This window comes from Pseudorca crassidens, chromosome 7 (assembly GCF_039906515.1).
Source record: "Pseudorca crassidens isolate mPseCra1 chromosome 7, mPseCra1.hap1, whole genome shotgun sequence".
In the NCBI taxonomy this organism is placed as follows: Eukaryota; Metazoa; Chordata; class Mammalia; order Artiodactyla; family Delphinidae; genus Pseudorca; species Pseudorca crassidens.
In genome coordinates, this window is record NC_090302.1 from 41,857,719 (window position 1) to 41,879,306 (window position 21,588).

Here is a 21,588-nt window from a genome sequence, read left to right on the forward strand (position 1 = left end):
TCTATTACTCGCCATATGCTAAGCACTAGAAATAGGAAATAGTAGCACATAGAGCCTGTTCTCAAGTAGGTTACAATCGATCCTCATGATTTGTGGATTCCATATTTGCAAATATACCTACATGTATTTATTTATTTATCTGCAACTACAAAATCAATGGTTGTGGCACTTCTAATTATGAGAGAAATGCAAATCAAAACTACAATGAGGTACCATTTCACACCAGTCAGAATGGCCATCATTAAAAGTCTACAAACAATAAATGCTGGAGAGGGTGTGGAGAAAAGGGAACCCTCCTATGCTGTTGGTGGGAATGTAAATTGGTACACCCACTATGGAGAGCAGTATGGAGGTTCCTTAAAAAACTAAAAATAGAACTACCATGTGATCTAGCAATCCCACTCCTGGGCATATATCTGGAGAAAACCATGGCTCGCAACAATACGTGCACCCCAATGTTCACTGCAGCACTGTTTACAATTGCCAAGACATGGAAGCAAGTGATCATTGACAGATGAATGGATAAAGAAGCTGGGGGTACATATATACAATGCAATATTACTCAGTCATAAAAAAGAATTAAATAATGCCATTTGCAGCAACATGGATGACCTAGAGATTATCATACTAAGTGGAGTAAGTCAGAGAAAGACAAATACCATATGATACCACTTATATGTGGAATCTAAAATATGACACAAATAAATTTATCTACCAAACAGAAGCAGACTCACAGACATACAGAACAGACTTGTGGTTGCCATGGGGGAGGAGATGTGGGGGAGGGATGGATTGGGGGTTAGGGATTATCAAATGAAAATTATTATATATAAAATAGATCAAAAACAAGGTCCTACTGTATAGCACAGGGAACTAGATTCAGTATCCTGAAATAAACCATAATGGAAAAGAATATGTATAACTGAATCACTTTGCTGTACACCAGAAACTAACACATTATAAATCAACTATACTTCAAAAAAAAGAAAATACTTGCAGCACTTTCACATTCATCTGTGGACATGCATGCAAAGGGAGTGCAATTTCCATCACTCACATCCATTCCCAGCTAAGGCCAGACAAGCCAATGCTCTTCCCTCTTGTTTCAGCTCTCATACCGTAGACAAGAGTCCTTTTTGCACTCTAGTGCCACAGTTCTCACATCTTTATGCTTTTTATGGATGATATCACTATTTTTAACTTTATTTTTTTATTTAAATCTATTTGACATATTGTATAAACTTAAGGTGTACATGCTGATTTGATACATTGATACACAGTAATATGATTGCCACGGTAGCAATAATTAGCAGGGACAGAGAGGTTTGAAAGTGGGAAGGCAGTGGTGTTCCCAAGACAGGGCAATGCAAGAATAAAAGAACAAAGAACTAGACCTGTTAGGGAAACAGCCAGGATGGAGAAGGGGAGCATGAATTACAGTGGGGAGCCCCAAAGGTTTCTGAGTGGGACAGAAATATGGAGTCTGCAGCAGGGTGCAGGGGCTGGGGATGGGCTGAAGAGGCTGCCTGATGCTGACCTTGAACCTGGGCCAGGGAGCCTCAGCAGCAATGGATAGAGCCATCAGACAAAGACAGCTTCCTCTGCTCAATCCATTCGACAGTGCAAAAGTGTAGAAAAGAAGACAGGTACCCAGTCCTTATAAACACACTCCGAAGTGCATATCTGAACATGTATGCAGGGGTAATTCTGAGGCCAAAGATAAAGCCAGAGAGGCAGCCAGCAAGATAAGCCAGCCCTGCAGATACCAGACCAATCTCGGGGATCAGAGCTCTGTGTTTAGGAACTTCACATTTTAGAAGCAGAAAGTGAAACCTGGGGCCTACCCCAGACAAAGAGCTGAACTAGTGCCCCCTTATGAAGCTGGACTCCCAAAGGGCCACACTCATTGGACAAGAGCTAACTGATGGAAAAGGTCTGTGCTGCAGAGACATGCAGCTGGGTCTCTGCCCACAGGCCAGCCCTTACACTCGTTGTATGGGCAGAAGAATCAAAGTGAGAACTTAAAGTGGACCCAAGCTGAGAGTGCCCCTAGGGCCCTGGCAGAAGCATCTGTCAAACCAGCCTCAAGGAATTCCCTCCAAGCTCCAATTAACATGAACTCACAAGTAAGTTCACAAAACTCACAAGGGAAAAAGGCACCATGGACAAGAATCAACAGAAACAACCATCAACACAAGTAGGCCCCAAAAGACTTCAGATACTAGAATTCTCAAATATAAAATATATAGAATGTTTAATATACTTCATGTTTAATACATTCAAAGAAACAAAGAATTAAAACTCATGATACAGCACTCTGGGTTAAGATGGTTAATTTAATTATCATCTCATTTTGTTTCCTTCCAAAACCCAAATTATGGGGCTTCCCTGGTGGTGCAGTGGTTGAGAGTCCGCCTGCCGATGCAGGGGACACGGGTTCGTGCCCCGGTCCAGGAGGATCCCACATGCCACGGAGCAGCTGGGCCCGTGAGCCATGGCCACTGAGCCTGCGCATCCGGAGCCTGTGCTCCGCAACAGGAGAGGCCACAACAGTGAGAGGTCCGTGTACCGCAAAAAAAGAAAAAAAAAACCAAATTATGTTGCAGAATCAAAAATCTAAGGAACAAGCAGCACCACTTACTTCTGGAATGGGAGGCTGAGAGTTGGGAAGGGAGGGGACACTATAAGGAGAAGGATTGGGTGACCCTTGTTTGAAAATCAGTTAGGTCCTAGATCTCCACCTCCTCCCCAATGCCAGTAGGTAATCGCTCCTCCCCAACCCTGACAAAGGTCTCCAAGTTTGTTCTCTGTGTGAAACAAAGGGTCTCTGAACTGGGGGATGCCAGGCACAGTTGAAGGCCTGGAGACTGTACCGAATGTACACAGGTTAGTTATCACAGGCGTGTAAAAGTGAGACCTTCAGCCTACTCCCACCAGCTCCCAGCACCACCCCGCAGGAGCATCAGTAGCCAGGTTCTCATCTGACAGGTAAAAACTCCACAGGTATTTCTTTGGGAACCTGACCTACCCAGAGGAAACACCTAAAGGAAGTGACATCAGGGGTTCCAAAGCAAACAATTCACCCACATCACTCTGGAGTGAAGTTCAAAGTCATGTTTCCCAGTTCCCACAGGCTCAAAGCTTCCATTATATTTTTCAGTCCCTCACTATAAGTCATGAGCAAGCGACCAAGGATTACCAGAGAGCAAAGAAAGACTTTAAGATGGAGAAAGAGAACAAAATAAACAAACAAAAATAACTTAGAAGAAATGTAAACTTTGCAGGGAAAATAAATGTAACATTTTAAAACTATCGTTAATATCTTCAAAGAGAGAACAGAACCTACTGAATCCATGAAAGGAAAGGATACTATAACAAGAAATCAAAAGAGCTCGCAGAAGAATTTTGCAAAACCTCATACACTGGAGAGCAAGAGTTAATAAGCGGACTAGCCTTTGGCTGTAACTTCTTCCTTGAATAATTTTTTAATCTTACAGATTTTTAAAACTCAAAAAGAGACTCGCCTCCACTCTACAGATGTGAAATCTGTGGAAGGTCAGAAAGATGGGAGAAGAGCCACAGGTCCTAATTTGCCCTGAGATTTCCAATTTCCAATTTCCCAAGAGATTGTATTGAACACCCTGCTGATGGGCACCCCCGTGCTAACTGGGAGGATCACCACAAGGTCCACCCAAAAACTCGGCCACTGTCCCTTCAGTGAGGACTGAAGCTCTCTTTCTCTTGAGAGACACTGACTCTTTTATCACAGGATTTTACTGGTGTCCTTTATATTATTAACTAAACAATGAAAATAAGTCTCAAATTATAAAAACCTCAAGACAGATTCACAAACTCAAAACATGTTGTCTCCAAAGAACTAATATTGGGCTTCCCTGGAGGTGCAGTGGTTAAGAATCCACCTGCCAATTCAGGGGACATGGGTTTGAGCCCTGGTCCGGGAAGATCCCACACGCCACGGAGCAACTAAGCCCGTGCACCACAACTACTGAGCCTGAGCTCTAGACCCCACGAGCCACAGCTACTGAAGCCTGTGCTCCGCAACAAGAGGAGCCACTGCAATGAGAAGCCCACGCACCGCAACGAAGAGTAGCCCCCGCTCGCCCCAACTAGAGAAAGTCCGCGCGCAGCAACAAAGACCCAACGCAGACAAAAATAAATAAATAAATTTATTTAAAACAAAAAACAAAAAAGAACTAATATTAACCTCTGAAGAACAAATACCGCAGCTTGCCTTGATACTATACACAGATGGAAGCCATGTGCTCTCTGTCACTGCACACCGTGTGCCCACAATCAAGGCCAAGATGTCCTAGAAACATCCTCTGTCCAAACTGTCTTCCTTGACTCAATAATGAAGGATAAAAGAGGATAGGAAGGGGAAAGGTAAGGGGGAGTAGATTTCAGAAAAGTTTTGCAGTTCTCACTCATTTTCTTAGAAGAATCTACTTTGAATCCCTGATCAAAATAACCCTGGTCAGTAGACAAAGAAGAATTTATTATTGTTCCATTTACAGATGGGAAAGCTGAGATTCAAACACTTGATGATTTTCCCAAAATCACACAACTAATATTCTAGAAAGCTAAACCCCATCACCAATTCTGATTCTAGATACTGCATTCCAACTATAACCTGCTACCACTTTCATAAGTTAAAAAACAAAAATGAGAAACTGAAAGATCTAGCTGCTGTTAAGAGTGACTGGCAAGACTATTCAAAGTCCTTCCCAGTGATGCTACTGGCTTTATTGAGTTAGGGGTCCTTAGGCAAATCAACAGAACTCGGTGTAATCAGTTTCTCCATATGGCAATTATGATTAAAATATTAGCTAACATCTTTCTTTAAACATGAATGACATGCTGCAAATACGGGGATATATTTTATAGTGTTTGTCAATTAAACTGTCTGTCAATTAAATTCATTAATTAGATGTTTATAATCCTATTTAAGTGTGGCAGGGACAATTTTGGAATTGGGATTTTGTTCCATTTAGACTTTGCTCTGTGGAGACACAGAAGAGTAACATTTGAAAGCCTTTTATCAGGTATTTTCATTCTATCAGAGAGGGCCTGCTCACCCTCCCTCAGGGGCAGGACCATTCTGAAAAGGGATTCTTAGCATAATGATATCCTAGGATGTACACTGCACCTTGGGGGAGAAGGGAGAATTTTTCTTGGGCAAGTTCAACAAACTTGCCCCCTCAATGTGTCCATGCTGGAATTGCTTATAGAATTCTTTCTGGTTCAGCATCTGTTAGAAAATCACAACCCTGTTCTTACGTGTGGGGTTCCACCAAAACCCGTTCAAACAACATAGAAAAAGTGAAACTGTTACCCTCTGAAGAGGCTGTGCAATACAATGCCAGCAACATGAAAAGGATTGGTCTTGTGCCTTCCTTCAGGACATCAACTTGACAGGCAGTCATCACAATTACCAGTCACTATAGCCAGTCCTGGGATCACTCTGAGTAATTTCCAAAGTCAACACTCACTCCTCTGTAATGGCACAAAATGCTGTTTCTCCCTGGGTGCGGTGCACTGTCATTATGGTTTTTACCTCTTGGTCAACACTGGCAGTGTTCTCATCCCTTTTTTTGTGGTAACAGGTCTGGCCAATCATAATCTATCCTCCATTTCATCCCTCCCCGTCAGTGACTGGCCCAGGATATGGGCGTGCGATACCAGAGTGATTCTGACTGGTATAGATGATCTCCAGATGCCAATCTCTTTCCATTTAAGTTGTTAAATGACCATTGCAGCCTGGAGCTCCAGTGGCCAGGAAAGACAGCCACTTGGGGAAAGGCAGTGTGTAGACAAGGAAAATCAGCCAACACTCATGTATTAGTCTGCTCAGGCTGCTACCCAGAATGCCAGACTGGGTGGCTCAAACAACAGATATTTATTTCTCAAAGTTCTGGAGGCTGGGAAGTAAAAAATCAAGATAGAAGCTTTTGGGCTTCCCTGGTGGCACAGTGGTTGAGAGTCCGCCTGCCCATGCAGGGGACGTGGGTTCGTGCCCTGGTCCGGGAAGATCCCACATGCTGCGGAGCGGCTGGGCCCATGAGCCATGGCCGCTGAGCCTGTGAGTCCGGAGCCTGTGCTCCACAACGGAAGAGGCCACAACAGTGAGAGGCCCGCGTACCGCCAAAAAAAAAAAAAAAAAAAAGAGGCTTTTTTCTTGCCTTGTAGGCAGCCGCCATTTTGCTGGGTGCTCACATGACCTCTTCTTTGTGTGTGAGCAGAGAGAGAAAAAGGAGGAGGGAGGAGGGAGGGAGGGAGGGAGGGAGGGAGGGAGGGAGGAAGCTCTAATGTTTCTTCTTATAAGGACACTATCCCGTCACCTCAAGGCCCTATCCTAATGACCTCATTTAACCTTAATTACTTCCTTAGAGGCCTTATCTCCAAATACAGCCACACTGGGATGTAGGGCTTCAGTATATGAAGTTCAGGGACACAGACACATTCAGTCCATGACACCACACAGAATCAGATCCTAGCAGAGATGAGAAAGTTGAACAGCCAGGCTTTGCGCCCATGGCTCCAGGCCCCAAGGCCAAACTTCCCATCTCTCCTGTCTGTGCACTACCCTGGTGTTTTTCCCAGCCATATTAGTGGTATCATTCATTTAAAACCCAAGCTCTATTTGGTTGGGTTTCTGCTGGTGGCAACTAAAATATCTTGGTTAATACATTGGACATTTTGACAAGCAGAATGTAGAATCTCTAAACACAGACTACGAGCACGCTGGCTTCACTGAATGAATACCATCCTGCACCAGGAAGAGTGGCGTGTCCGGGAGAAGCATCTCTCAAGATCCTTCCTCACACTGGGGAGCAGTCCCACTTGAAGTTAAAACTCTGAACACCATTTTCCCTGTAAGAGGTGGACAAACAACTTCTCTAGCTTCTCCTTCCTCTTCTGAAGCATCAGTGGAAGGAGTTTGGGTTTCAGAGTAAGAAGCATTCAAGTTCTAATCCTGGACCTAGTCCAGGATTTAACACAGGATTTAACTGCGGTTCTGGTAAGTCACCCAGTATCTCTGAACCTCACCCTCATCACCTAAGCAGCGAGAATAACAACACCTACCTCCCAAGGATGATGTGGGCAGAAATGAGAGAATGTGAGTATGAAGAGCCCACCCCTGTGACCAGCACCTAGGAATCAACCAAAATGAGCTGCTTCCTCCTTGCACAGATATGCAGGTGCCTACCCCTCACACAGGAAGGAGCTCCAGCATTCTCGTTGCCTGGCCTGCACCTGAAGCTCCTCCTGTGGGAAATTCCAGGCCTCCAAACGTTCAGAGAGTTCCTGAGAGGAGGCCAGACAGGCCTGAGAACAACAGGCTTTCTCATTCTCCTACTGGAGAATGCTGGGGCTCCAATTAGAATTTTTCACCCCCTCTCTGTAAGCGGAGTCTAAATTCAATTACCGTGAAATTAACTAAGCGTTAAACAAAAAATCCCAACCTGGTAGTCTTCTCTGCTAATTAACTGGTTCCCGCTCACTGCTGCTGCCTGCTTTTCAGCAGTGGGCTGACAAGGAGAGCTGTCAAGCACTTGCCCACGGGGTGGGCTTGAGCTGCCACGACTTGATTGGAACTGACAAGGCACAGCTAGCTAATATCAGAGCCCTCTTGAGGCGACCCATGTGACACTAGAGGGGCACTCACAGAAGCAGCAGGGCAGTGGATACATGACTGGCCGAGACACAGAAGAGAGACAGGATGGGGTAAGGAGGGGTGTCAAAAAGAGGGGTGATAGCCCTAAAAGTAAGTGGGATACAGAAGTGGTTAGTCAAGTTGCAATTCAGGGTTATGCTAGTATCATCTTGATACGTTTATAGTTTATCAGTAATTATTGGAGGAGCTTAGCAAATATCAGTTGGATAGATGGACGGATGGACGGATGGATGGATAGATAAATGTCATAAGGTAATATGGAACAGTCTTCCATTTCCATCTCTCATTTTTTTAGGAGCTTCTGAAATTCCATCTCCTCTCCTCCAAGGAACCAACTTGCTTAAAGCCTATTAAGAAAGGTGTTTATTGCCAACCTCTGAACATCCCTGCCTTAGGTTCAACGCTCCCCGTCCCACACAAAGTAGAAGGGTCAAATTTACTGACTTATTTGAATAGATGTGTATGAGTTTGCCTCTGCTTGTCAGATATAACAGGGAAGTGGCCACATCTGCATAATTTACTAAGTACAGTGGCCACGGGTAACAGGGGACACAGCAAAAAGGAAGAGGCATGGTTCAGGCAATGTTCTGTGGATGGGGTTTTGCTCATTCGGGCTGTAGAGCAGCTCCACTTACCATCTGGGTCCACCCGGTCCAAGATAACTATCTTTAACTACACCAACGAGACTCTTTTGAGCTTCCTAAAGATAGGTCAAAGGATCTGTTAAGAAGAACTAAATTACAACTAAAGAAGGAACTCTAAACAGTTTGTTAAACAGTTAAGAAACTACAAACACTGTACGGAGGAAACTACTATGAGGATCTTATATTACATAGCAAACCCTCAAACAAAATGATTGCCACAAAAAGCCCTCTTTTCAGCACCAAACAATGGTAATGGAAAGGGTTCTGGAATTCTCCCAGGCTCCTATGACAAGAGAACACATCCCAGACGGTTACTTTGGAATCTTGTCCCCACCCATCACCCATTCCTCAAAAGAACAAAATAATAACCACCTCAAAATAACTCCCCAATAGTTACCATCTGTGTTGTTCTAGGGAATGTCCCCAGGGCTGTGGGGTTTTGCTTCAGGGAGAATTAACTGTTCAGCTCTTTCATGTCCTCCTCTGTGGGGAGAACTCAAGCTGAATAAGAACTTTCTGGCCAGGGTGAGGCTGGTGCAAAGCCACCATCACAAAGCGGGACCTGAAGTGGGTGCGCTCACCTTACCGTTTCCCTCTTCTTGCTTTTCTCCCCTCCCGAGCCAAAGATCAAACCCCTCATCAATTGCTAATGACTAAATGTACCGTGCTAACAGGTGGTGACGATGGTGCCCTTTCAGTCATCACTCAGTCTGCAAGTCTGGAGTGATATTCAGTGACAACCAAGGAGTCTACAGAAGTACATCAAGGGCTGCATTTGAAGGCTGAAGATAGCTTAGTTTTCTGAAACTAGCTGAAGGAGCAGTCAGGAAATATCACGGTAATAGGGCTCCAACAGCTTCTGTGCAAACTTCTACTGATTCTGGAAGTGAGGGGTACAAGCCTCCCCTGCTCAGAGTTGCCCTGCTAGCCAGCTCTCCAGTATTTAACAAGCCCTTGCCACTCTCTGAACAGACGTCGCCAGTGTCAGCATCCTCTGAAATACAGGAGGAGGTGAGTGGCTCCCCAACTTTTCAAACACGACCCTCTGCCTTCTTAAAGTTGGGCAGTGGTCCCAGCCATCAGGAGTCTCAGAAATTGACTTGTAGCCCAGATGTGATTTTTTGACCCACAGTATTCTTGAATTGAGTACCAATATGTTAATATCACATTTCACTACATCTCCTGCATTCAGTGACATGCCCAGCATCCTTTGAAAACTGAGAGATTTGGTAACACTCGTCCTATTGTTCTCTGTGGCCACAGACGCCACCTGCTGCAGAGGGAACAATGGCCTCTCCCTAACACCACAGTCTCCATCTCTCCTTATTGTCTCACACTGGGCCACACATTCTCACTGCCCGCCAGCCTCCAGCGGACATTGGAGTTTGTGGTCCCTGGCGTAGCAATATCTCTGCAGCAAAAGCTTTGAGAGCCAAGATCAAAATTCAGGTTTCCGAAGGTGAAAAAAAACAATTGCAGGGCTTCTCTGCTAAAAGCTTCACCACCATCTCCTTGGCATTGGAGGGGCCATCTTTCCTATCCCATAATACTCAGACCTAGCTCAGTGGGTACTAAAGGAAAATAAATGACATATATGTAATCTATGTGCCCCTCGTTTAATAGAAATAGACGCTGATGATGTTCCCTCCTTCTTCCTAGGAAACAGGCCTTGGGCTCTAATATCCTAGGACTTTTTTCAGCTTGCCTCTTCACCCACCAGGGAGAGTGATGTGTATGAATTAATTTCTAAAAACAGTAGCCAACTCCACTCCACGTTTTATTCTCATTTGTTCCCATTCCTTGCCCCTGAGTTCCTTCCCCTCCCTAACTATACTTCCTTTCCTTTTTCCTCTACTGCTTTATGCACAGGAAACTCTGTCCCCCTCTACTATTGTGCAAACCAGGGATTGCAAACTCAAAGGCCTACCGAGTCCCGACAGGCCACATAAATGTGTGAAATCACCAAGTGTAAGACAACAGTAAGATATCAGCCCTATAGCCAACTGAAGCAGTCCACAGCCTAAAGTCATTCACATGCCAAAGAAAGAAAGAAAAAAAGAAAGGGAAAGAGGGAGGGAGGGACGGAGGGAGGGAGGAAGGGAGAGAGGAAGGCTATTCTGAACAAAGCAAGTAGTCTGCTGCTGGATTAGAACAGCTGGCCACCAGTTTGCAAAGAGTATTTTAAACATCCAAACATAAAATCTGGGTTCCAATCCCCAGTCTAGACAAGCTGATTTCCAAGCTTTTTGATGTGTGCATCCTGATAGGTAAATTATATGTAACATGAACCCCCTTCGATGTTGATGTATTCCTTTATAAGTCAGATTCACTTACCCCTGCAGTGATGAGTTCTGAACGTTCAAAACAAATACAAGGGAACCAAATGGCACAGACACTGAAACACCACTCATATTCCGCTTCAGACCTGAACAACTCCCCAGCTGCTGGAGAGAGCCTCTTGTCAAGGTCACACCCCTTCCCAGGGGCAGCCTGCATCCAGGACCGGTCACTTACAGGAGTACAAAGGGCAGCACCCTCTCAGCAATTCGAGACGTCTCTAAAAGGCTTGCCCGACTCACAGCTCCCTGTGGGTGAGCTGAGGGCTTTGCTGGGACCGCGCTACAGCCGGGCTTCTCCGTCGTCTCCTCCCCAGCCCTCCTTCCTTCACTCCCTCTGCAGGAGTTAACCCTGAGAGCCACATCCTAACACACTCCCTATCTCAAAGTCTGCTCCCAGGAACTAGGTGGCATAAATATAATAGAAGTCCGGATATTTTCTTCTCCTATCACAGCGGGCTGCCTTACCATTTGAGTGAACAATGGTCTCAGTCAGTGCTACCCAGTAGAATGTTCTGGAAAGAGAAAAATGCCCACTATGGCAGCCACCAGCCACACGTGGCTATGGAGCACCTGAATGTGATTAGTGCAACTGAGGAAGTCAACTTAAAGTATTTAAGTATAATTGATTTAAATTTAAATAGCCACATGTGGCTAGGAGCAACCAGGGCAGGTATAAGCCATCTGTATACCAGGTGGGCAGACTGAAAGGGTCCAGAGTTATTATTACTTTCTCAAAATGAAAAGAGGAGTAAGTAAGGGTGCTGCAATGAATAAAATGTATATGCAGGCAACCATTTAATTTAATTTAATTTAATCACCATAAGTTGTAAAAAAAAAAAAAAAAAAAAAAATCACTTCATCCTCTTGTCAGATGAAACATCCAGTAGCATCCCCAGACTGCTCCTTTGAGCTGCAGACATCAACCGTCATGGTGAGTTAGCCAGGGCATTGTGCCCAAGGGGCAGAGATAAAGCCTACCATCTGCTTCCGTTTGATCGGTTCAGTTCCGATGTAAGTGAACATCCCCCGATCAAACAGTCAATTTTCTTCCCATGGACGCTAAGCCTCCATTTAAGACTTCTGACAAAGAATCAGCAGCTCCCACCTTAGAAAAATGCTGCTGCCAACCCGCAACAAAGCTGTCGGGAGTTTGCTCATCAGCAACCACGCGATAAACTGGTGGATTGCCGGGAGCATATCTGGAAGCAAGGGGAGACCCCCTGCCACCCCTCTGGAATCCAAATCGAATTGCCTGATGACTGCGCTGGGGCCCAGGGCAGGCCACCGCAACATGTGTCTCCATGGCATACTGATTCTTCTGAAGTTACTTAAGAAATGGCCAACGCGAGTGGGACACGCTGGCCCTCCTTTCTGTCTCCCTGAAAGCAAGAAATAAATCTCTCACGTGAAAGGTGCACTCCCTGCATCTGGAGCTAGAAGGACTCCCTTATCGCCAGAGACAGGGAATTCTTCAGGTCGAGAAGCCTGTATAAACAAACCTTGTTACTTCTTTAATTTACTACCTCAAGCCCAAACTCTGTTTAGATTCTTCTCTAATTGAGTATCCCAAACCTAAGTTTCTTTGTCCTGTCAATCCCTCATAAATTTACTGTTTGTCTAGAAAGTGTAAAGGCTGCCTGCTTTGGCCACTTCTTAGGTCCCATTTCTATGAGACTTCCACGCACGTGCTTAAAATTTCTTTTTATCCAGTTCGTCTGTCTTGGGTCAGTTTTTTATTAGTCCAGCCACAAGAACTCGAGAGGGGTGGGGGGAATTCGCCCTCCCGACAACTGTAAAGGAAGACATCCCTAAGTAAGGTGCGTCTGGAGAACACAGTTCCGATTCCATGGGAGATGCTTCCCTATCAGTCTCTCCACAGCCCCTCCTTCCCGTTTGAAATAATTTCCCAGGCAGTGATCATCCAAAGCAAGTGGGAGGTCCACTCAGACCCAGGAGACAGCAGACCCTACTGCGCCCTGGGAGCCGGTGGCGGGCTGTGCGGTGTTAATGCGCTATCTACCCCTCTGGAGAAAGGTTAAAGTTTGGGCTTGAATGACACATGAAAATGAGGTTGGTGGCCTGGTTGTTGCCCCTTGTGGACATTTATCCACAGTGTAGAAGCCTCGCCCGGCTGGAGGTCTGAGCTCATCAAAGCAGTGAGACAAGAGAAAAAGCGGGGTTAGGCACCCCGAGGGGTTCCAAGCAGAACACCGGCTGCCTTTCTCTTCAAATGGTATGGAAGCTGCGCCCGTGGAAGGGGCCTCTTCTGGGTGGCGAGCTGACCACAAACTCGGCACCTGCCTTTCCGCAAACGGCCCTGCCTCTGCCGTGTCTGTGCCTCTGTGCAGGATGACCTCAGTCTGTAATGCTCTCCCCTTCCTGGACCCTTGGGCCAACTGGACGTTGCTAACTGAAATTCCGCTCCTCTAGTGCTATCACCTGACAGACACTTCTTGGACGTGGCTGTGAAGAAGAGTGACACAGTCCCTGCCCTCATGGAGATGTTTGTCTGTCAGGGGAGGTGGAGGCTTAACCAAAAAGCACCGTAAAGGAGAAAGGATGCGCTGAGAGGGGGAGACCTGAGTCCAGGGGCCCGAGGGAGCTTGTTTAGGGATGGGGTTTTTAAGCAGAGGCTTCACTCAGCCCCACTCCCTAACTTGAGGTTCAACCCGCCTCAGTGTAGATCAGTAAGTAGCCTGTCCAGACCTCCCTCGTAACACTTAATGTGGTGTCCCATCACCCGGGGCTGTGACTGTCAAGGCCCTTCCACCTTGTAACTGTCTCCACGTGTGGCTGTCACACGGCTGTCCACAAATGTCCCATTTCTCTTTCCTTCCAGGGCACGTGTTAGGATTGGACTTTCCACCCTCCCTTAGGAAGGGTCTTTTGACTTGCTTCAGCCAACAAAACATGAGTACAGAAGGCATGTGTCCCCTCTGGGCAGAAGCTTTTAAAAGCCAGGGTGCAATTGACCGTGGTCCTTTCTGCCGCCGCAGAGACCCTGTGGAGGTCACGTGACAAGATGAAGCCGCTCAGGGCCTGGGAGCCTTCGGTTCGCAACCTCGGGAGCTTCTCCTGGTGAAATCTGAAACTGGGCACCCCCGTACACGGAGGGCAAGGAGAGACGGAAGAAAGAGGCAGGCCACTCCAGACTGGTAGGTGGCGGTTTTCACAAGCAAGGGAAATTACGAGGCTTGTCTTGTGTGGCTGCTAGGCAAGTAAATCTCCACCTGCCAGGACCTGAAAAGTTTATATGGAAGCCTTAATGGGGTTCGGTCACATATTCGGTCCAAATGGTCTCAACTCTTCACTCTCTCAAGACCATGTCCTTCAAATGGCTTAGCATGGGAACAGTAGGTAAAACGTATGTTTCGAGGACAGGGGAGAGGGTGAGGAGTCTCCAAGTGCCAGGGTCAACCAGTGGCCACGACCCGTCGATGACCTCCTCCAAACCTTGCCTCCTGCTGAATTTTACGTGGTTGTGAAGTGCAAACACAAAATAAATGTTGGTTTGTGTTAAACCACTGAGATTTGGAGGGTTGTTTGTCACTGCTCCATAACCTAGCATCGGTTGGCTATTATAATACGTTAGCTCCCACTGGACTGTGAACTCCTGAAAAATAAGAGCCGCTCATCTATTTTTGTGTCTCCAATGTTTATTAAACTAATGATTACATGTACTTACAAGTTTTCTTTTTTTTTAATCAACCTAATGAAAGCCCAATTTAGGTGTTGTTTTTAAAAATGTGAAATAATCAGAAAACCGATCACTGCAGGCAGCCAAGATAGGAAATGATCATTGTAAAATCAACGGAAGCAACGTGACTGGATGTGACAGAGACCATATAGCACATGCCGCGATCTACAATAACGTTTATGTAAATAGCACAGTTATTTGCTTAAAATGCTGACTTGCACTGAATACAAATAAGAGCAAAGAGAAAAAAGTTTAATAATGTCCTGAGTCACATCCATTATTTTTGTAATTGCATCTCTATTGAACTGACACTAGGGGGAATGAGCTTAATATTCACAAACCAAGGAGAAAGGATCAGTAATTAGGATGGAAGAACCCATTCCCCAAGGGTTTTAAATTTGGAATTTACTCAATTACTTCCCCTTGAAAAACTATATCCATTTTTTGAAAGCAGTTCTCAAGTTCCTGAGTCATCCTATTCATAATACTTTATCTGCAATTACTTTTCTCATTGTATCTTTCATGGAATATATTTCCAATTTCCTGCTTAATTCCCTGTCTACAACCCATAGGTATCCAAGGCTTGGCATTTTCGGTCGGAGCATATGTAAAGTAATAATGCCCTACTGTATTCCTCCAAATAATTAAAGGACAAATATTTGTTCCTCGTTACACCTTGCATTACCCATTAATTTGGAAATAGATCTTTGCCAAGAGGATAAAAGCAGAGTTTGCCATAAATTTAGAAAAGTATGTCCTTTTCTAGACTACCTCTGTGAAAAGAAGTCATTAATGATGTTACCCTTTAGCACAGTTTCAATTTACATGTCATTGAGGAATATGAATCACCGTGAATTCTAATTAAAAGGTTATTATTCAAGCCAGTGTTCAAGGTAAGCTAATTGCTGTAACAAATAGATCTAACCACGTGATGTTCAAAACAAGAGAAATTTATTTCTTGCTCACTTAACAGTCCTGAATGGTGGTTCAAGCGTTTTCAGAACGCAGTCAGCTCTCCTTTACATGATCATTCCAATGTCCCTCCCCACAACTCATTGGGCTTTACCTTGATCCACATTCAGCCAGTGGGAGGAAAAGAGCATAGAGTAGCATGGGTCGGGGTGGCGGGATGTTTACTGGGTCAGGCCTGGAAGTAACACACAGCCCCCTCCACTAATATTATTGTTGAACCTCAGCCTGATGGTTGTATCTAATGCAAGAAAGGTTGTCTAGGAAAAAGAGATGATGGATGTAAGTAAGGAATATCTAGCATCTCTGTCACAACCAACTTCAGGTGGATGTACAAACACCAGAGAGATTTGAGAAAACAGATGAAAGAGACAGAGATATGAATGGATCGGGCATGGCTGTTCATTTGCTTGGTATATTCTAGCCACAGCATCAGTGCCACAGGATGAGGTCAGGTCTGACCAACTTTGATCATTTACCATTTCCTCTCCCACGATATAGCACTAGAAGGTAGGTAACACCATACAATACATATGGACTGTTTAACTGTTAGTCCAACAGTTCTCAAATTATGGCCTACAGACATCGAGGGGTCCCTGTCACCCTTTCAGGGGCACTGAAGAGGTCAAGAACATTTTTATAAGCATACTAAAATGTTATTTGCCTTGTTCATAATGTTGACATTTGCACAGATGGTACAAAAGTGGCTGGCATTTCAGCATAAATCAAGGCTTGTACTCAGTCAAAAGGCGGGCAGGGAGGTAGGGGGAGTACATAGGTTCACTTAAGAATCCTTGATGAAGCAGTAAAAAATTATTTTTATTAAATCTCAACTCTTGAGTACACATCTTTAATAGTCTATGTGACAAAATGGGAAGTATACAAGTACTTCTGCTGCATGCCCAAGTGTGATGGTTAGCTCAAAGAAGAGCACATGTGCACAATATTTTTACTTAAAAAATTTTTTAAAATCACTAGCCAATGATAACATTTGAGCTTTCAAATGAAAAATAGAATTTTGGAGAATATGTATATACCACCATGAGCTTATTAACAGCTTCCCAATACTTAAAGACTTCTGATCAAATCAGTGATGATATTAATGAATGTGCCTTTTTTCCTTTCTGTATGATGAACTGTGTCAACATTTGGAAGGTCTGTATAACTCAGTAAACCAAACGAACAATGCATAATGTTCCAAAATCATGCACAGGGAAAAGTTTCATTCAAAGTGAAAGACAGACTAATGGATTTTAATGTAACCGAATAATAAAATTTCATTAATACGATTTCAGTCAGATTCCACACAATTAACTTTAAAGAAACTACCATTTTTCAAGTTTCGATATAGCGTCCAAAATTAATATCCATAGTTTCCTGAAAATGCTTTAAAATATCTCCCCCTTTTCCAACTACATATCTGTGTGAGGCCTCCTTTTTTTCATATATTTCAACAAAAACAACATAGAGCCACACATTCAATGCAGAAGCAGATATGAGAATCCAGCCATCTTCTATTAAGCCAGACATGAAAGACATTTCCAAAGGTGTAAAATGATGCCATTCTTCTTTATTTTTATTTTGGAAGATATATTTATACTGCATGAAGTATATGTTATATTAAAATGTGATGAGTAAATTATTGTTTTTTTAATGAACTAAAATTTCTTTTCAGTTTCTCAGTTTTAATTTCTAATATGGTTAATATCACAGTGAGGAAATCTTGACATATACAGGTTATTAATTCAGCAAATACTGAGTACCTACGTTTTAGAACCTCTGGGGATACAAAACAAATATAACATGGTTTTTACCATTAAATGACTTGCCCAAGCTCGTGTGCCAATTTTTATATACAGATATGCAATCAGAGAGAGGGACATATAAATGCCTGGGACATACCTCAGAACTGAGAGGCTAGATAAAATTAGATAAAGAACATTTAACTTGAGACTAAAAATCTGTTTTCAAGATATAATTCAGTTTTTGTATTTCAGAGCCTTAGTTTCTCCAGTCCATAAAGTGGGGCTAGTACCTACTTCCCAGAGTTGATGTGAAGATCAAATGTAGCATTTTTGAAACTTTAAAGTGAGACACAACTATAACTGTTATTATCTATGTTATTACCATCATTCTTTTTTAAGAATTTCAGCAAATTGACGTGACTGAGAGAGGGGAGCAGAAATATTACACTGTTTGTTGTGCTACCATTATAAAATACAAAAACTATAAATTCTCAAACAAAGCTGCCTCCAAGGCTTTCAGAGATTGCGGACCATTTATCTTAGTTCAAATCATAATGAGACCTAGAGCAGACCTGAACACTTTTCCCCCCAAATTGGTACTGAACCATGGACCAGCCTGCACAGCCAGCTTAGAATCTACCTAACTACAGGGTCTACAGGGATTCATGAGTGACTGCTGGACATTCCCATCATCTAGAAGCTTCCTAACCTCTATTAAAAGCATTCTTTCATTAGCTTGAAACGACCAGTTCTCTAGGACCCCAAATTGGCTCACAGTAATAATCAGTTTCTCTAAGTAATCACAGATCATCTATATAAAATGTGTTTTTATCATCTGAGAAATATCTCCACAAAACTCAGCAGCCCATGCTTCTTATCTAATTTGAAAAATCAACAGTATTTAATATATTCCATTGATAAATGTGTATTAAGCACATCCTCAGTGTGTGGCACTTTGCTAGGCAAGGTAAAATGAACATGGTTCTTATGCTCTCAGGTCTGACAGTCTGGCAGGGAAAATAGAAAAGGAAAAAAAATTTTCCTTGCAACAGCAAGGAAATATTATAAAGTGTAACAATATATGCTTATACGGACAAGCTCCATGCTCTAGAAGTACATTTTAAAAGCATTCAGTGGATACCATAGAAAGATGAAGTGTAGAGAGTCATCATGGAGGACTTCCTGGAAGAAGACTGTTAGCCAAGACCTGAAGGATGAGTGGGGATCAGCCAGATGAAGAGAAAGGGGAACAGTCTTTTAGGCGAAGGGCACAGCTATTAACATCTTCTCTCCCTCCCGCTGTGACCTAAAGATTTCATCCCCCTCTGAAAAAAAAATCCAAGAGACATTTTTTAGTCTCTATTTTTCTTGCCCACTAGTGCATATTTGGCAAACCCTCTTTCTTGAAACCCTGGTGTCCCTTAGCTTCTGTGACATCACAATACACTACTTGTCCCCTTACTACTCTGACTTTTAGCGCTCTTTGTCATTTCACTCTCTCCTTCTCCATTAAATCTTGACTTTCCTTAAGGCTTGGCCCTGTGCCCTCTCTTCTTCGCACTCCATGTTCTCTCCCAAAGTAACTGCATCAAAGTTCACGGCTTCACGTATTAATTGTGCATGCTGTGCTCCAAGCGTTCGTCTCTAGCCTTGACCTCCCCCTCTGAGCTCCAGAACACTGACCCTTACTGCCCTCTGACCTCGTTTGACCTCTCCACTTGCCCAGCTCGGAGACGCCTCAGACACTGTCCACCAAACTCGTGAACCAATCTGGCCTTCTTCTACCTCCTCCTCTACCGGACTGTCTCCACTGCCATTCAGTGACCCAGTCTGATACCCGGGAGTGTTCTGTGACAGGCCCTTCTTTCTCACACCTCCTGTTTCATCCACCCCGGAGTCCTACCAACTTTGCCTCTGAAATCTCAAAACAGCCCCCTACTCCCCACGTCACCCGCAGCCACCCTAATCCACACCAGGGCATCGGCTGCCTGAATCACTCCAACTGCCCGCCCCCTGCACATGCATTCCCCACATCCTGTCAGCCTCCCTCTCCCAATTCACTCGGCAGACAAAAGCATCCTGTCCAGATGTTTTATCCTGCTGCCCCTGCTTGAAATGCTTCAGTGGCTCTCGACTACCTTTAGCACAAAGACAAATACTCCTTTTCGAAGTCTACAAAGCTGAGCACAATCTGACCCAGCCCTGCCCTTTCCAGCCACGCTGACTTCCTGTCTGTTCATCATCACTACGGGATCCCTTGCTGAACAGGGCTTTGTAAATCCTGTTCCTTCCTATGCTGGGGATCGCTTCCTTCCTCTTCTTCCCCTGTTTAATGCCTATTCACCCTCATCGCTTTACCAGGGAAGCCTTTGACCTGGCTAACACCATCTCTCTCCTTAACCCTGTCATAATGTTATAGTTTGATTATTTAATAGTTATTTGAGTCATTACCATCGTCCCTCATAAAGACCACAACTCTTTCTGTTTTTATTCTCCTTTATATCCCCCAGCACCTAACACAGGGCCAGGCTCAGCAAATATATTTTTGAATAAGTTAATATAACACATGCAAAGACTCAGAGAAAATTACACATACTTGAGAAGCTGGGGAGTAAGGCTGGAACCTCCAGAGGAGGGAGGGGATGGCAGAGGGCGAGGATGGAGAGAGTCAACCCTGGAAAGACTGATGAGGGGCAGGGCAAACAGCCACAAGCAATGGTGAAATGAGAGTCCCAGCAGCAGTCTTGACAAAGGAGTGACAGGATCAAATCTGTATCACTCTGGTGACCCTGCAAAGACTACACAGGAAAAGCAACCATCTCTAGAGACAGAGAGAGGGCTTCAGCTCTTCAGTGATCTGGGAGGTGAACGGCCGACTGGGAAACAGAGACTAACAGTAGCGACAGGCACACTGGAGAAAATTGCGCTGATCTGCAAAATGAGGAGGACTCAACAAGACTACGGCCCCTTGTCTTCCATATGATGCCACAATCACCTACTAATTTCATAATCCTGGACTTTGTCTGCTCTGGCCCCAGAGACCTGAACTGATTGAAAGCAGCCAGACCCTCTCTTACAATCTTTTTTTTTCTTTTTTTGCGGTACGCGGGCCTCTGACTGTTGTGGCCTCTCCCGCTGCCGAGCACAGGCTCCGGACGCGCAGGCTCAGCGGCCATGGCTCACGGGCCCAGCCGGTCCGCGCCATGTAGGATCTTCCCGGACCGGGGCGCCACCAGGGAAGCCTCATCTCTCTTAGAATCTTGTATATCCTCTTGACTCTGTGGGTCTTTGTAGACCATGCTCCCTGATACAGTACACAGAAGCAAGGTTCTGGTAGTTCTGCTAGCTCCCCGCCATGGGCTAACATTATGCCATTGGTCCTAATCAATGTATTCATCATAGCTTTTCTAAGTCCTGACTTTTTTTTAACTTTAAGTATAGTTGATTTACAATGTTTTCTTAGTTTCTGGCATACACCAAAGTGATTCAGTTATATGTATATATATTCTTTTTCATATTCTTTTCCCTTTTGGTTTCTCACAGGGTATTGAATATAGTTCCCTATGCTATACAATAGGATCTTGTTGTTTATCCATTCTATATATAATAGTTTGCATCTGCCAGTCCCAAACTCTCAATCTATCCCTCCCCCAACCCCTTGGCAACGACAAGTCTGTTCTCTATGTCTGTGAGTCTGTTTCTGTTTCATAGATAAGTTCATTTGTGTTATGTTTTAGATCCCACAGATAAGTGATATCATATGGTATCTTCTCTATCTTATTTTGCTTAGTATGATAATCTCTAGGTCCACCCATGTTGCTGCAAAGGGCATTATTTCATTCTTTTTTATGGCTGAGTAATATTCCATTATATATCTATATCTATCTATATATATATATAGATAGATAGATCACATATTTTTTGTCCATTCCTTGGTCAATGGTAAGCCCTATTTTTTTTCTAACTGTCTATAGCATTCTTCAAATGTCTGGACTTTTTTTCCTTACATTAAGGTAAGAAATATTACTGAAGGCATGAACTCATTCTAATAGTATTCTTAAGAGTTCATACCATTACATGTATACATTTTACTGCAAATATCAACCCTTTTAAATTCACCCTGATTAAATTTCACCTTTCGTCTGTTGACATGACTTTCTCACACCAGAGCTCAGAAAGCATCCTTCCTTCAGTCTTGAACCACTGATTTAGCATCTGTTTTGTGCTGGACATTTTCTAGTCACTGCAGATAAAATGACCGATACTATATGGTTCCTAAACTCAGTGAGACATAGCCTAGTGAAAAAAGCAGAAATATAAAAAGGCACATTCAAATGATGTCCAATACTATACTAATGATATATAAACACACACCTTTAGAAGCCCCAAGACTCTCCTGCGGGTTGGTGGGGACTGTTTTGTGTACAAGGGGAGTTTTCATCTGAATCATAAAGGATGAGTGAAGTTTGACATACAAAGAACATGTCAAAGGCACAGA